Source organism: Saccopteryx leptura, chromosome 3 (genome assembly GCF_036850995.1).
Source record: "Saccopteryx leptura isolate mSacLep1 chromosome 3, mSacLep1_pri_phased_curated, whole genome shotgun sequence".
In the NCBI taxonomy this organism is placed as follows: Eukaryota; Metazoa; Chordata; class Mammalia; order Chiroptera; family Emballonuridae; genus Saccopteryx; species Saccopteryx leptura.
The window spans coordinates 33395018-33412234 of NC_089505.1; the positions used below are offsets into that span (position 1 = coordinate 33395018).

Sequence of the window (17217 nt, forward strand, 5' to 3'; positions counted from 1 at the left end):
AAACCTCTTTGCCTTGTCCTTCTCTCCATTATCATTGTTGCCTCCAAGTTAAAGCTCTGTTTTCTCTTCCTTCATGCATTCTCGCCACCTCCAACTCTTACACCACAAAATTGCCAGAGTGGTGTGTAAATGTAGATAAGTTCACGTCATTCCTGATTTTTGCAAAGCCTGCTCTTTGGGTCAAGTTTCAAGCCCTTATCATTTCCTTTACATCACCACACGGTGAGCCCTGCCCAGCTTATCACCTTTCCTTCTAATCTCCCTCCCTGCTCACTGAGATCCAATAACAGGGCTTCCTCTCTGTCCCTCAAAAAAAAAACAAACTCTTCAACCTTCCTGCATGGATTTTCCTCTCTGGCACACATCTTCTGCAGACAAGCTCCTCTGGTTTCTGGTCTCATCTTACAAGACATTTCCCGGGAAAGTCATCACTAACCTTCTGACTCACAACCCTCCTTCTTAGCAACCTGTAAGTCTCAGTGGAACTAATTACGCTTATTACTTATGATATCATTGTTTTGCCCCCATTACCAAAGTCTAAGCTCCCTCTCCACCCCATTCATAGCTCTTCCCCAGCATCACACAGTCAGTGCTTAATCATCATAGATGCTCCATGAGTATCTGTTGACCAAAAGAATGCTGATATGTAAGGAGGTTTTCTGGAAATGCTCCGAGTCACTGACCCTGGCAACCCTGGTTCTTATTAGGTGCCTAATTTCAGTCCAAATTTCATAGCTTTCCTTTTCCTTAATAGATGTGCGTCACCTCCATTACGCAAGGGCTAGGATGAGGAGGTGAAAAGCCTAATTTTAATCCTGCATCTGCACCTAGTACTCAGTAAATGGACTTGAGAAAAAGTGAACTGCCTCTCCAGGCCTCATACTTCTCACTGTTTTGTGCAAAAGTCTCCTCTCGGCTTTCATACTCTGAATCCAAGAACGCACACTTTTCAAACTCACAACAAAATTTTGTGTGTGCCCAAAGTAAACTACTTCCCGTTGGCTTTGGAATTCTCTGGGCTATACTTGCTTCAAAGTATTTATCAATGTCACTTTTGTTTGACCACATGGCTTCCGAGAACATTGAATTAAGAGTTCAGGCCCATCAGGCAGGGCCTACAGTTGGTTAATGCAGGGACTCTGCTCACTGCATATTTCCTTCTGTGACTAGTAATGACCTTGAGGATGGGGCCCAACTAAGCTTTCACTGTAGGTTAGAAGCCACCAGATGCTTCCCATGGTACTCCGAATAAAGTTCAAATTTCCCTGCGGCCCCAGAGCTCTCTATAAGCTCCTGCACCTGCAGCTTTGTCTAGGCCTCTGCACATCCTGTTCCTACTGCCTGGTACTCCCCTCCCCAGGCAGTCCAATGAGTCCTTCCCTCCCCTCATTCGAACTCTGCTCAATGTCAGCCCTTATCAGAGGGTCTTCTTTGACTATTCCTCACTAGTCCCCATCCCATTTGCTCTCTGTCCCAGAGTCCTGCTTCATTTTTTTATTATTATTTATCACAACAAATTATATGTGTATTGTCCATCTCCTCCAACTGAAACACAAAGATCATAAGGAGAGGAATTCTGTTTTGTTTCCTGTTACATATCCAGTGCCAAAAATAGTACGAGGTAGGTTCTCAGAAAATATTTACTGAATGAATAAAGGAATGAATGAGTGATGCTCTACAAGAGGGGTCAGGAACCTATGGCTCGCGAGCCAGATGTGGCTCTTTTGATGGCTGCATCTGGCTTGCAGACAAATCTTTAATAAAAAAATAATAACGTTAAAAATATAATACATTCTCATGTATTACAATCCATTCATTTCCTGCCGTTCATGTTCATGGTTGTGGGTGGCTGGAGCCAATCACAGCTGTCCTTCAGGACAACACCAAATTTTTATTGGATAATGCCTAACGTAGACAGGTCATTGTATGGCTCTCATGGAATCATTTTTTTTTTCTCAAGGAATTACATTTTAAAATATTTGGCGTTCATGGCTCTCTCAGCCAAAAAGTTTCCTGACCCCTGCTCTACAAGAAATCAAGAAGAAAGCAGGCCTGAGAGTCTTCCAACCTGAAGCTGTAGGAGTACGTGAAGGCCAGGGAGAGTGGTGCTGATGCAGGCTGGGAAGAAGAGCTCAGGTCCCTGGACCACAGGCAGGAGAGTCAAGATGCAGCGTCTCCATCTCCCATCCCTTTCAGGAGGCTGGAGAAAGGAGGGTTGGGTATATGGTGTGCCAGGTGGAGTTGGGTCTCCCAGGGCCTGCTAGTCAGCGGGTCTCCTGCCAAATGAGCACTGAGCCTCTAGCAGTTGGGGCAGGAAAACAGAGAATTCTTAGGGTAGTGTCTGTAGAAACAAGAATCAGGATGCAGGTGGCCTTGTTACCTGGAGATAGATGGCGTGTGCTGCCTTTTTCATCTTTGTCTTCCTTCTGTATCGTCTCCTAAAAACTACTTAACCAAATTCTGAGTGTAAGGCCCCTGTGAATTGATCCACAATTTTACCAACTACCATTTCCTTTCCCCAAACACAGACTCAGGGGACCTATATATCATCTTATTTCAAAACTCACAGCCTCACGCTAACCATGCGTGTGTTGGCAGAAGAGCTCTGATTAGAGGTTAGTGCAAGGATTGGGAGACTCACAAAATAAGAAAGGAACTTCCACATGCATGAAAATAGGGTGTGAGAAAACTAACCGAAGGTAATAAAACCTTTTTCTAACAGGTGGATTTTCCAGTTCTATCTATACTGGAAAATAGAGGTGGGGGTGAAATAGAATATACTATAAATAGAATAGAATATACAAGGAGGTAAGGGGTGAAAAAATATGTAAATGTAATTAAAGCTGTATATTACATTTTCAATATTTCAATGTTTAACATTTTGAGTATAATTTAAAAATATTATTAATATTCAGAGTACATTTAATGTTTTATCTAAATGTTTTCAAATAAAAAGTTTTTTAATAAAAACATTGCATCCTAAATGTGATTTTATATACTAGAGTGACTTTTTCCTGACATTATAGAAATTCCAATACAATTAATTCAGCAAACATTTACTGAATACACGTGATATGCAAGTTAAAAAAAATAAGCTTCACATAACAAAAAACTTTGCAGTGAACTGCAAATGTAGACTAAGCTGTCTACATTCTCCCGAGAGGACAATACTTGCATTAATATTTATATGTATATTAAAAACCCTTTGAAGGTAGATATACTCTATATGGAATGTCTTCAGCCACATAGTGATGTACGCCACATCGTGAGCGTAACGACACAGGGAGTTTCTCATGCAAATATTGCATTTGCTCCCAACCCCAACACTATCTTAGCAGTGAGGAGTGCACTACTCTGCCTTCTTAACCTCAATTCCTATTTTAAATAAATGACCTCAACCATCATGCTCCAAAAAAAAAAAAAAAAGAACTCCTAATAGCTTTCCACTGTACTGAGAATAAAGCTGACTTCCCTCTCCCACCCAAATATGCAAGACTGGCTCCTTACTATTTTAAAGGTCTCAGCTCAAACGCCTCAAACATGGAGAAGGCTTCCCGAGCATCTGACTACAGAGGCCCCGGCAACTCCATTACATCCGACTCCTTTACTTTCCTCCTAGCTCTTCCCCCCATCTGAAACTAACCGGCTCATTTATCTCTCCTCTTCCCCAACGAGAATATATGCTAGAATATACTACCTCATTCGGTTTGTTCCCTACTGTATTTCCAGCTGCACAAGATTTATTAAATCAATTATTAATTAGTAAACTTCCTATAATGCTTGAGTTCTCTATTTTATGCAGGTTATGAGAACTTTTACATGTCTAATCAGAAAGCAAATAATACATGTATAGGCCTATACTTTCCTACACGGTTTTCTATATTATCATTGTGTACAGTGTGCCTCACATTTGACAAAACAGCTAATTAGTATAATTTAATAGCAACTACTGAAAAGACTCTCACTGAATAATGATTTGGTGAACAAATGAATGAAAACAAATTTGTTCAGAATTATTGGCTGAGACCCATAAAAGAAAATGGAGTTATAATGATATAATATTCTCCTTCAACATTTAAAAGGAAGCCAACATTATTTTTATTTTGTGGATTATTTTTGTAGAAAAAGAGCAGTTGTGGAAAAATTGAAACTGGCACTCAAAATCCACCTCAGATTGACTGCTAAAGAAAGTTTAATAGTTCCCTTGTCATCTCAAGCAATGTTTTGAGAAAACAACAACAAAAAACCTCCCAAGGTTTAAATGAGCTCCAAGTTCCTTCTTCTTGCAGAATGAAGCAAAGTTCACCAGTATGAAATCTAGAAACTATGATGTGGTAGCTTTTCTTTGGAAAGGGGAGTACAGTCAGAAGGTTCGAAGTTCAAGTTTGTTGGTGTGTGTAGGGGAGTCAGGGATTAACCGGAGAGAGGTCCTCAGGGTGGGGTGATTTCAAGGGCAGGGGTCCCCAAACTACGGCCCACGGGCCGCATGCGGCCCCCTGAGGCCATTTATCCGGCCCCTGCCGCACTTCCGGAAGGGGCACCTCTTTCATTGGTGGTCAGTGAGAGGAGCATAGTTCCCATTGAAATACTGGTCAGTTTGTTGATTTAAATTTACTTGTTCTTTATTTTAAATATTGTATTTGTTCCCATTTTGTTTTTTTACTTTAAAATAAGATATGTGCAGTGTGCATAGGGATTTGTTCATAGTTTTTTTATAGTCTGGCCCTCCAACGGTCTGAGGGACAGTGAACTGGCCCCCTGTGAAAAAAGTTTAGGGACCCCTGCTCTAGGGTTTTACATTCTCCATTAGAGCACGTCTTGCCTTACAATCTTCCTACCGGCGCCCCCTGGTCCTGGCTGACCTGCTGCGGATACACCCGGAAATAGGTTACAGGCCCTTCAGGTACCTAGGGACCAGGAGCACAGCAGTTAACCGCGACTCCGAGGACCTCCCCACCAAGCCAAAGAGGTGGGCTGAGCAGAGCTTCCGCTCCACAAAGGGCGGTGTATGCCGCACATCATTTCTTCTTCATGATCAGCAATATTTAATTCAAATGTGAAAGTTCACTACCAGCCTCCCACAGGTTCTCGGCACGATGATCTGAAAAGTGCCCTCACAGGATGTGCATATTACTGGCTTTACCACTCATTCTACTCTTCTCTCTGTCACGGATCCCTATCTGCTTGTCAGGAGCACTTGGAAATACACTTTTAAAACTGGAGTGGTTCATCCCAAGATTTTAGCAGTCCATATTCTGAAAGAGTTTTTGGTAACAAAGAAACAAAATCGGCAGTGAACATAAACTGTTTCTTGTTTTGAAATGGTGGTTTTTTAAAAAATATATAAGTAAACCCTTAGTGCATAGTGAATGGGCATGTCTGTGCACTGTCAATCACAAATTCACCCACTCTGGAAACCAGTTTTGCATTAAAGCATCAAGTGTCTTAAGACATTCATTATCTTTGACTCAAGAATTACTTTTCCATGGATCTTTCTTAAAAAAGTAATCTGAAATTTGAACAAAGATTTCATCTAAGTGCCATTTATAATACCAGATATTTGGAAATGTCTGGTATTATAGGTCTGATTTTAAAGAAATGGCTAATAAATTATGGTGTACTCATGCAATAAAACATTATACAGACATTAATAAAGCTTGCCTGGAAGTTGGAAAATATTTAGGACATAAAGTTAAGCAAACAGAGCAGGTTTTAATATGTTATTACTCAGGAGAAATTCATTAAAAATAAGGAGGAAGAAAATGTCAAAATGTTATGGGTGCCTTTGGTTCATGTGATTATAGGCAAATATTCCTATAGGCCCTGATTTTTTACACTTAATATAGTTTACAAAGTGTTTATTGGGAGTATGTATTTTTTTCATGATTAGGAGTAATAACATCTCTTCAGAAATGCTAACTCTACTGCATTACAAATACTTGCGCATGTATGTCGACTAAATTGATCTGATATGTGGTTCACTAAAATGAGTGCAAAGTTGTGTCTCTCCTATGCAAAAATTAGTATTGAGATTTTTTTGGATTCACCCTGCATTTCAGCCCAAAGATTCTGATTCTCAAAAAGGAAACTATTCCTTAGCAGCTGCCAACCTTATCAGCACTGCCGTGATTAGCTCACTATTTCCAGAAGAGCCTGCTCCTGCTCAACATGACTTTATCCCAAGGGACTTGAACATTCTTTGCCTATTCTCATATCTCTACCACCTTTATTTCAATGTATTGTGATCACTGGTTTACATCAGGCTCCTCCATTTAGATAATGAGATTCTTGAGATCGCCGTCATCCCGACATCCCCAGAATCTAACACAGTTACCTGGTAATCAGTGGCCATTTAATAAATGTTGTTAAATAAATTATTAAAGTATAAGGGGGAAAATCACCTCACTGAACCCCAAGAGAAACATTCATTAGGAGGACCCTATTGGAATGGAAGTCTTGGTTGGTGCATGGGATAAAATATGCTCTGGAGAATCGTTTCCAGTTTAGAACAGAGCAGGGCAGCCCTGACACCACAGAGCTGGCCTGTCGCTCACAGCTACGTCCTGGTGTGCTCCTGGCAGATGGAAATGACACCCCAGAACATCAGCATCAGACAGGGACAGTTCGTGACCATGGTGGATCAGAACAGAAACAAGACCACTATGTAGTCATATCTGAACACAAACAAAGACATGAACATGGTCCAATGTCCCATAATCTGGCTGAGAGCCTGCTGCTTCGTTGCCAATTATCGTGTTAGATTCTCTAGTCTTGCTTTCTTCTAGGTAAGATTTATAAAGACACAAAAATCATAGGATTATCCCTGCTCCAATCCATAGCAAAGCCCTGTTTCTTTAAACTCTCTCCCAAAGCACTGAGTACGAACCCAAATCCCATAATAACTAATTCCTAACACCCTCTTACTGAGATGCCCTTCTTTTCCCTATGGAATGGGTGCCCATTGCGGCACTCACCACAATGGTTAGCACACCCTGCTTGACTACATGTAATTTCCTGCTGGTTTCTGGCTGGAGGGCACTGATAAGTTCTTAGTTCTACCTGGAATGCCCTCCTTACATGTCTCTGCCCATACATATTCAATAGAACATACCTCCTCCTGCAAGCCTTCCCTGTTGGCCTTCCAGGTTTAAGATGCCTCCATTTCATTTAGATTCCATAACACTTACATTCCGCTGCTATTATTAAGTTTGTGTTTCATTATACTAGGTAGCATTATAATCTTGATTACTCTCTAAAAGATCCTCCCAACTCTAAAAATCATATTATTCCATTGTGTTGTTTTAAAAGTTTTATGCATGGCTGTTCACCTCCCCAGATAAGCTATGAGTTCTCACAAATGTGTCTCAAATATATTTTTTCACATATCTCCTCATTCCCCTTCCTCTTATCATATAAAAACACAATCCATTGCACATGATGAAGACCTACATCCAGTCATACATCTAAGCAGATACAAATTTGACCTTGCATTTGTTAGGGAGAGATATGATGTTCCATTAGCAAATAGTCCTATGTAGGGCAGCTTCAAGAACAGACCTTTACAGCTGGAATGGGTTCCATATACCTATTACACTGAATATGTGTTAGTGCTTTAGCCCTCCCACCGACCTCCACCCCCATCTCTCTGTCTCTCTTTCTTTCTCTCTCCATATCTGTTTCTTATTGATCATATTTCAGAGCAAAGTACCATTCACACAAAGGTAAATCCAGGCCATGGCAACTGGCAGAGGTCCCTGCTCTTGAACTAAAATCACTGACTAAAGTTAAGCCTTCCAAACATCTGACTTGCTGACGTATGTGTCCTGCATAATGATAGAGATCCTGTACTGAGGGGGAAAAAAACCTACCAGATTATTAGGTTTCCTGCCAACACTGGATATAATCCTGCCGGACAACTGTCTTCAGATGACCTGCTCTCACCTCGTATCCAGATGTCTAAAAGTTAACTCTCGGTCTCCCTTCATAGATATATGCTCCTGCTGACTTTCCCATTTCTGTGGCCCAGATTTGAAACTGGCCTTGCCCTGCCAGGTCCAGGATGAGTCCCTGAAGACCCAGGATGAGGTCTAGATTCAGATAAATCTGGGTTTCCGTGACTGCTCCCGTCTTCTGTTCCAGCTTCAGAAGCTCAGGCAAGTAACTTAACCTCTCTAAGCCCTCATTTCCTGGCAAAAATAAGCTCTAATATTTACCCTCCCAGGACTCTAATAAAGATTGGTGAGATTACGCATCTGGAGCATGGCAGACACTCTACGAATGTTAGCTCTCTTCCTTAATAGTGCCTGGGAACTAACAGGACCCAGTTTCCCTCCTGAGGAGGTAGTCGCCTATTGCATATTCTTAGTGACTTACACCAGAAAGAATATTGGAAGCCAGAGCAAATGGTAGAGTTCCTGTTCTCAGATCAACAGCCAAGCACTGGTTGTTCTATTGAACTGCCCACCTGTTCCCGTTCCACTTCTATCCACTCTCCTTGCTACATCCCAAACCCCAAACCAGACGTCTGCTCTTAGCCGGCATTCCTGTCCAGTTTGCCTCCGAGCAGGTGCTCTGCACCTTCACGCTGACAGCCTCTATTCCATCCTCTCTGGCTGCCCTGAACTTCGGGCATTCTCGTTGCCTACTAGACGGCACAGCACTGCACCTGTCCCTCATTTGGCCTGCGATCCTGGAGTCTGATCTTGAGCTGGAGAGGGAGTGCTGCACGGTGTCTCAGAGCACAGGCTTTTGTTTCAGACTGCCAGGGTTGGAATCCCAACTCTACCATTTCATGACCACATAACCTTAAGCAAACTACTTCCCTTCCTAATTTTCCGTTTTCTCACCTTAGAGGACTATTAGGAGATTTAATACAATGTAACGTGTAACGTTACACATGTAACTTAAAACATGTAATGTGGAGCTTGGCGTATTAGGTAGGTCTTCAATAAATGTCAATGTTGCACATATAAAGGTTTTTGTCCTTAGGACTCCTGGTGGCCACAGGCCTCCTTTATACACACTCCGGTGCCATGAACCTACCCACAGCACGCAGCCATTTCACCTACTGGCCCAGCCTATCTACTTGGTCTTGTCACTCCCGATCTGTTTCATCCCACAAATGCTTCTGTCAACACAGATCCTCCTTCATCCTGACATGCAACCGCACCAGGCTTCCATAATGTTGTCCACATATGGCAGTATTCTATATAATTCGGGACCTACTGCCTATGCCTTCTAAGTTATAACCCTAACCTGAGCCTGCTGCCTCCCCTCTGCCATCTCCCCAAAACCCCATGAACTTGGATAAACAATTATTTCTGTCTTCGTCACTTCCCTGTTCAAATTTTCGATAATCTCTAATGCCCAAAGCAGGGGTCTCTAATTTCATGATCTCTAGATGACCAGGGCTTCTCGAAATGAAATCCTTAGGCTGGAAATAAGGCACAGGGATATTTGCTAAAAGTACACAGATATAAATGGTGGGTTGCTCCTCATTCAGCAGGAATTCTGATCCACAGTCCTCTTAGCAAAGTCTAGACATGATAGGCATTATTTCATCACCAAGCTTTGCCTTGGCTGGGAGGAGGGTACACTTCTGCAGTTTGTATAGCATCTGAGTTGTCTCCAAGTACAAATTTGACATCATAGTGCAGGGGACTTTCCCAAAAACAGAAGGGCCAATTTTCCTTAACAGCAGACAGTTGTTTTGATTGGCAGCATTGTTAGCTTGGGAGAACCACACCTCTATGTGATGAGACAGAACTGTCCATCATGGTGTCCCTAACAGCCTCCTCCACTCTACCCCACCACTAGCAGCACACACACACAGTGTTGGGCACATGATCCAGTCTAAGATTGTCATGATATATACCTTCATTTGGCAAATAGTCCTATGTCCACGTTACAGTGGATACATATTCTGGATTTATAGTAACCTCTGTCAGAACAGGAGAGGCTGCTAAGCATGTTATAGCTCATTGTCTGTATGCATTGTTCTATTATTGAATTTCCTAAACTGGTTAAACTGACAATGCCCCTGCATATGGAGCAAAAGCATTTACTGTATTTTGTCAAACCTTTTGAATTATGTGTTTTTCTTACAATCTTTAAAGTCAAGATATTTGTCTTTTTCCAAATAACTCCAGATATATGGAAAAGATTTATATAGGTGGATGGGGATCCTCAAACCCCTCAGCAAGATATTCTGAGCATGGCTTTTAAGATACAAAGAGGCAGAAAAAGCCCAATAGAGATCAGGGGAACTACCAGCTTTTAGGATATGCCCTTAAAGGCTCCAACGCCCCAAAGGGGTCTCATAGGATGCCATCTGGGTCCTGCTTCAATAGTGGAAAGGAAGGTCATTGAGCTAAAGCCTGCCAGACTTACATGCCTCTGCTGTGAGGAAACAGGGACACTGGAAGGTAGGCTTCCCCCTCGCTCCTCTAAGGGAGGGTTCAGTCTCTTCCAGCCCTGCTCCAGCCACCTATGACCTAACCTTGCCCAGAATGCTGGGGTTTGCCACTGAAGGCTGAAGGTGCCCAGGGCTGTTGGCCCCATCTACGACACTGTGGACAAGCCTAGGGTATTTCTTCCAAGAAGCAGGTAAACTGATCTCATTTGCACAAATGTCTTGTCTGAATAGTCAGGTTTTTTATTCTTCCCTTGAAGATCTCTGTTGTGGGTGTTAATAGTCCTATTTTCTGCTGCTTTGTTTAATATATAGTGTTTTCTTTATTCCTCCTACCTCAATGCCCCACTCATATTTCAGGCTGGGACATACTCCTAATTTAGAGCTCTCTTTCCCCCTTTTGCCAACTTCTATTATGAATCTACCTTTGCCACCCAGCTTAGTGTATCCCAAGATTCTCTTTACCAAGCCACAGTTGCAGAGTTCCAGAGAAAAGCAACCTGGTCTCATCTCTCCAGGCAGAGGAGAATAGAAGCTCCATCTCCACACATGCTGCAGATGGCTTTTCCACTCTACCTGAATCATTACCAGCTAGAAGCAGTGGTCATTGGGATTTGGACATGAGCTGCAAAGTATAGAATTGTGACAACAATTCCAGTGCCATGCGGACTTTTCCTGGATGTGGACTTTTCCTGGACTCCTGCTCCTTGTGACAGCTCCTAACAGACTGAACTGGGGTTGGGTTGCATTTTTCAGGGATTTGGCATGGTGTTGGGGCCAACTTGGACTTGGTGAACATGTTAAGGACACCACTCTTTTATGGATTCTTGCTGTATTGGCCAAGAGTTTGCTTAAAGGCTTTAGTCACTGTAAAAAAAAAAATAGAAGACTGGATAAAGAAGATGGGGCACATATACACCATGGTATACTATTCAGCCATAAGAAATGATGACATCGGATCACTTACGGCAAAATGGTGGGATCTTGATAACATTATATGGGGTGAAATAAGTAAATCAGAAAAAAACAAGAACTGCAGGATTCCATACATTGGTGGGACATAAAAACGAGACTAAGAGTCATGGACAAGAGTGTGGGTGGTTATGGGAGGCAGGGGGAAGGAAGAAGGGAGAGGGGGGGAGGGGGAGAGGCACAAAGAAAACTAGATAGAAGGTGACAGAGGACAATCTGACTTTGGGTGATGGGTATGTAACAGAACTGAATGACAAGATAACCTGGATATGTTTTCTTTGAATATATGTACCTTGATTTATTGATGTCACCCCATTAAATTTAATAAAAATTATTTATTAAAAAAAAGATTGTCATGATATTCTTCTCTCCTGGACGCAGACACTGATTCAATGACCCCCGAAGCAGGGCCAATCCAAGCCCTTCCAGGAGATTTGTATAAATGGAACCTAGAAGAGTCAAGAACTCTATTTCTTATGCATCAAAAGCCCAGAGATGCCAGCTTGGAACTATTGACAATCATCTTTCTCAGCATGTGGAAAAGGGTCTCAGAAGGAAGCTCACTCAGAGAGAGGAGGAGCTGAGAAACGGGGAGAGCAGGAATCCAGACAAACTGTATGTCTCTGGCATCCAGTTAGGACTGAAGCAAAGTCCACCTTTGGACTTTTCAGTCACATATGCCAATAAATCTTCCTGTCTGTTTAACCTGATTAAATGCAGGTTCCTTGCATGTATAACCAGGTGAATTCTGATCAACACCCATAGGAACGTAAGGTGGGTGGGTTGAGGGGACTTGTCCCCCTTGCTACAGTTAATGCTTTGAGAGGATCATGAGGACACTACAGGAAGGAAGGTAAGGATCTACATCTCACTTTCTATGTAATTCACATGACTGCTGTGTAATTTCACCTCTGGTGACGAAGTTTCCAAAGCACAACCTGCTATGGAAACATAGTCCATTAATTCATAGCACAATGGCCCAAGAATCCACACCTTTCTATGAGCATTTCCTCTTACCAGCTACGCCGAAAGCTCTTGGAAGTCTTATCAATGACTCTGTAGTAATCAAATCCCCAGAATTCCTGCTGGGGATGGAGAGGGGGGTGAGCTGAGAGGAAGCACAGACAGGAGTCACCAGACTAAACATCAACAATCGGCTCAAGACATTTCAGGAGACCTCTATGTCATAATTCGAGATTCTTCTCTTCTAGAATGTAACCTAACTTTTTACTCAGAAATTTGAGCCTTTGTGAAAATCTGACACCAACACTATTTCTCTCTCCCATTTCAGTGGGGTTTCTATCTAGCTTATCTCTACAAATCCTGCAGAAAGGCATGGAGGTTAGTGATGTAAAACTTAAGTCTGTTTACAGTGTTGTCTTAGTTTCATCACCTTTTCTCTCTAATTATTTCTAGGGTTGTTATGAAAGTCAATTGCTATTATTTGTGCAAATTCACTGAAAACCATCAAGTACTAAGCAAATGGGTTGGTATTTACTTCATTAGTTTGTGAACAAAGGCAATCAATGACAGGCCCGTCGCCCCAGGTCAGATGTCCTTACCACCTACTATCATGATATTACCTTTTCCCCAGGTCAGCCCTCAACCCAAACTCTACTAAGGGCACCAACACTATGCACTACATTCTGATTTCTCCTTCTCCTTCGTTCTCCTAACACTCATCATGCAGCACTTTAAAATGAGAATGGGAAGGTCACAGTCTAAAGGCTTTGATCTGTCAATGATGGCAGAGAGGTACAGAAAGGTCAAGCAATGCATTCAGAGCCCGCTAATCAGTGGCTTGGTCAGGATGACAACTTGGTTTTCCGATTTTCCCATCCAATGCCTTTCTCAACCAGTGATGCCCAAGGACCTCCCCAGGTCCTCAGTGATCGTGGCGCATTTTCCAATCCCCTCCCCACCAGCCTACAAGTGCCCATAAGAGAAGTTACGTTGCCGTCCAGAGCATAGTACACCTTAGCGCAGTGGTCCCCAACTCCCAGGCCATGGACCAGTACCGGTCCGTGGGCCATTTGGTACCGGTCCATAGAGAAAGAATAAATAACTTACATTATTTCCGTTTTCTTTATATTTAAGTCTGAACAATGTTTTATTTTTAAAAAATGACCAGATTCCTTCTGTTACATCCATCTAAGACTCACTCTTGACGCTTGTCTCGGTCACGTGATACATTTATCCGTCCCACCTAAAGGCTGGCCCGTGACAATATTTCCTGACATTAAACCGGTCCGTGGCCCAAAAAAGGTTGGGACCACTGGCTTAGCAGACAAAACAGATATAAGTCTTAAATGGATACACTTGACAAAACTGCAATTTACTTATTGTTTAATAAAATACAAGATCCATCTCACTTCAGATTTGTTTGTTTCATCTCTACACAAGTTCTTCAAATGTCTTTTGCTTGATGAAGACTGCCCATGCTGTTTCCTATTTAGGGAGAGTAGCATTAAATAAAGTTTATTTTTAAATTGCTTCCTCTTTTAACTTCTACATTCTATTTGGTAAGTAATATGCACTGCCAGGAGGACTTATTTTACCTTCTATTTTGCTTAAGAAATATAAAAGTGACATTTGCTTTTATCTTTGTTCTTATCTAATTCCCTAAGCTAAAGCTTAAGTTTTTTTTTCCTTTAAGCTTAGAGTTGCTGTGAGAATGAGAGAATTTAAACAAACAGTTCAGAGTCACTCCCCTGTAAACCAGTAGTTATGCCCAATGAGCTGTTGTCAAAATTCTGAAACTACACACATTCAACTATTACAATCTTGGAGCATTCAAAAGCTGCATTAAAAATTTCTCCGAGTTAAAATAACAAGTAAAGCTACCCTCCTTTACAATGACCTTTCTTGCAGAACCCTTTCTGATTACGGGATTCTTTAGGATACTACATGCATTTACCTGGACCTGGCACGGAAGCAACAGGTAAATCCTTCCTGTGCCAACCACGGGGAAGTTGTACACAAAGACTTCCCATGTAGCAACCCTCTCACTGAAGGCTTCCTCCGGCCTAGGATACAAAACTATATATAACCAGGGTTGCAAATTATAGCTAAATCATCTCACAGTTATGAGCTCTCTATTACAATTTCTTAGAGAAATCATTCCTAACACCTCAGAATGTATTTTAAAGAGTAAAAAAAATAATCTCATAAAGTTAAATTGCTAAAGCATTTAACTCTAGTTTCCACTTAGTGGAAATATTTTTTTAGAAGGACCCTTACTCTTCACCTAAGCTGTTTGAAAAGCATGAGACTATGAGCAGACGGTTTTGTATGGGTAAAGAGTACAAGAAAAATACGGTATGGTTCAAGTTTCAGAACATAGCCTACTCTTCACAAAATGGTAATATATTCCAGTATCATTAGTCAAATGACCAATTGAAAGTCCTTTTATATAATAAGTGTCACCATAATGCGAGATGTGACAAACCATCAAAGTGAATAGCTTTTACCGGAGCTGGTAATGATTGTGCACAAAACACTACAGAAAGTGTACCACTGAACTTGCTTTGACTGCAAAATCAGAAAAGTTTAATATTCTCACAATTAAGAACAGTTGTGGCCTCTTGAAATGTTTTCAATATATACAGTTGTCTACTACGACTTCTGAAGGTCTTCTGAAGAAATAACAAGGTAAGAGACACTAGTTCAACACACTTTAGTTCTTAGATACACCAGACCCAGGTGTACCAGGATTGACTACAATTAGTAGATTACATAGATGTGAAGCATATGACTTTCTGGCATTACCAGTGCCTTCAACTGAATAATGAATTGTTTTTATCACAGATTCTTTCTCTCTCTCTCTCTCTCTCTCTCTCTCTCTCTCTCTCTCTCACACACACACACACACACACACACACACACACACACACCTCAATCTAAATCTAAAGGCAGGAAATACAGAGAGCTTACAACTACAATATGAAATGCTGGCTTGGACAATTAATTACAGCCGAAAAATGATCAATGAAGCAAATCTTGCAGACCGACTACATAGAAAGAATACTGCTGAATTTGGCGAATAATTGCTTCGCCTCTCCATTTTGCCTATGTAGATGCTACCCCATGCAGATACTGCTTTAGGAATCCCTAAGCACAGTTTGCTCCTGCCAAGGACTACCATAAATGAACGCTGTGAACATCTTTACAGAGAATGCTGACTCTCTGGAACGGAAACAAAGGAGGGTGTAGCTTGGAGAAACCCAGCCAGGCGCGCCCAGGCTCCGGGATCTCAGAGGCTGCTCAGCACCGCAAGTCTTGCGCTCCACTGGGGAGTCCGGAACTGAGGGCTGACTTGGTTTATTTCCCAAACTTCAGAGGACAGTGTTTACCCTAACTCCGGAGGCTGAAGCAGGGGAGGTGCGGGCGGTGAAAAGAGCCCCGTTTCGGGGCTGCAACGGTTGCCCACCCGCGTCCCTCCCCCCATAGCACCCTTTCCTCCCTCCTCACCTGTCCTGAGCGCAGGGACTCGGAGGTCCAGTTGCCGCTCCCGGCTCTCACTCCAGGCGCTGTTGGGACGTCTGGAGTCCCCGGAGACAAGCGAAGGAGGCGGCGGCGGCGGCGGCGGGGTCGGGGGCGTCAGCAGGAATCTCGGTAGCCGCGGGCAGTCGCTGTCTCCTTCCCCATCCCGGCGGGGCTCGGGCCACGCGGCGCGGCCACCGAGGACGGATGAGTCAGGCGAGGGGGCGGGCGGCAAGTGCTGCGGGACAGTGGAGGGGGCGAGGACACCCCTACTCCCGCACGGGCAGGGCAGAGGCGGCGCCTTGGGGGCGCGCGCGCCGCTGCCTGTGCCCCGCACGAGGCGCGGGGCCGCCGGCCGCCGCCATAGGGCGCACGGAATCCCAGCGCTCCTGCCCTCGGTGGTCACCAGGCGCGGCGCGCTGGGCCGGGGCCAGGGACTCGCAGCTCAGGCGTCGCCGCGGCCAAGAAAGACAAAAGGAACCTGGAATCGGGAAGGGAAAAGTTTTCTGCTCGGCTCCAGATAGATCCAAACGAAACCTCACGCCCTAAGCGCGTACAAGGTGGGTCGGGGCTAGGGCGCGGGCGCGGGTGCGGGAAGGCTCTCCGGAGCGGCGCCGCACGACCGCTGCCCGGGTAGGAGCCAATCTCGCCGCCTCCCACGGCCCGTGGGCTCTCCCCCAGCCCTGCCCCTTCCACTCTCCCCTCCCGCCTCCTCTTGGAGGATGCGGAGGAGATCTGCTCCTCCCCCTCCTGGGCCCCCAACCTTCAGACCCGCATCCCAGCCTCAAAGTTGCACTTCTAGAGCCGGGATCACGACAGACAAAATCTATCTTTCGGAACAAAATACCCGCTTGCAGGAGTTCCTCTTTGGGCTGGAAGGCCAGAGGGTGGAAACGGACACACCCACCTCAGGGCGCACCCTTTCGGCCGTGGAACCCAGGGTCCCAGAACCGGGGATCCGGCCCCGCCAGTCCCCAAAGCAGGAGCGGAGCCCAGGCTGATTCCGGTTTTCCTGGAGCAGGCGCTTCGGCTCCACGCCCCTCGGCGTGTTTCTTATCAAACGTCGCCTGGGCGGGTCGGGGTCCCCCTGGCGGGCTGTGCGGGCCCTGCGCGAGCGGAGCCAAACTGGCTGCTAACACCTGCTCTGTCTACACCGGTCTGGAATGCCCGACGGATAAACCGCCTGTCTGGCCCGGAACGAGCGGCGGGTATGAAGTGCTTCCATGAACGGCGCTGAGGTTCAACTCCAAACATCAAAGTCAACGAAAGATACAGGTTCCTCCTTGACCCCAAACATCAAATTCGTGGAGACTACGCTATTCACAGAGTAAATCAATATGATAGTGACCTCC

At 44.0% G+C, this 17217-nt stretch overlaps 1 protein-coding gene across 2 annotated transcripts in view; it reads right to left on the bottom strand.

The window, feature by feature from the left end:
* TMEM200A (transmembrane protein 200A) overlaps window positions 1-16945 on the bottom strand; it is a 76220-nt gene extending 59275 nt beyond the window's left edge. The window contains exons 1-2 of one of the 2 annotated variants that reach the window (XM_066373246.1): window positions 16773-16945; window positions 15854-16346 (exon numbers count right to left, since the gene is read on the bottom strand). The gene's annotated coding sequence lies outside the window, so the exon portion shown is untranslated. Of the gene's footprint in view, window positions 1-15853; window positions 16347-16712 lie in introns of both variants that reach the window. The other variant, XM_066373245.1, reaches the window with a different exon arrangement.
* Window positions 16946-17217: the final 272 nt, after the last annotated feature.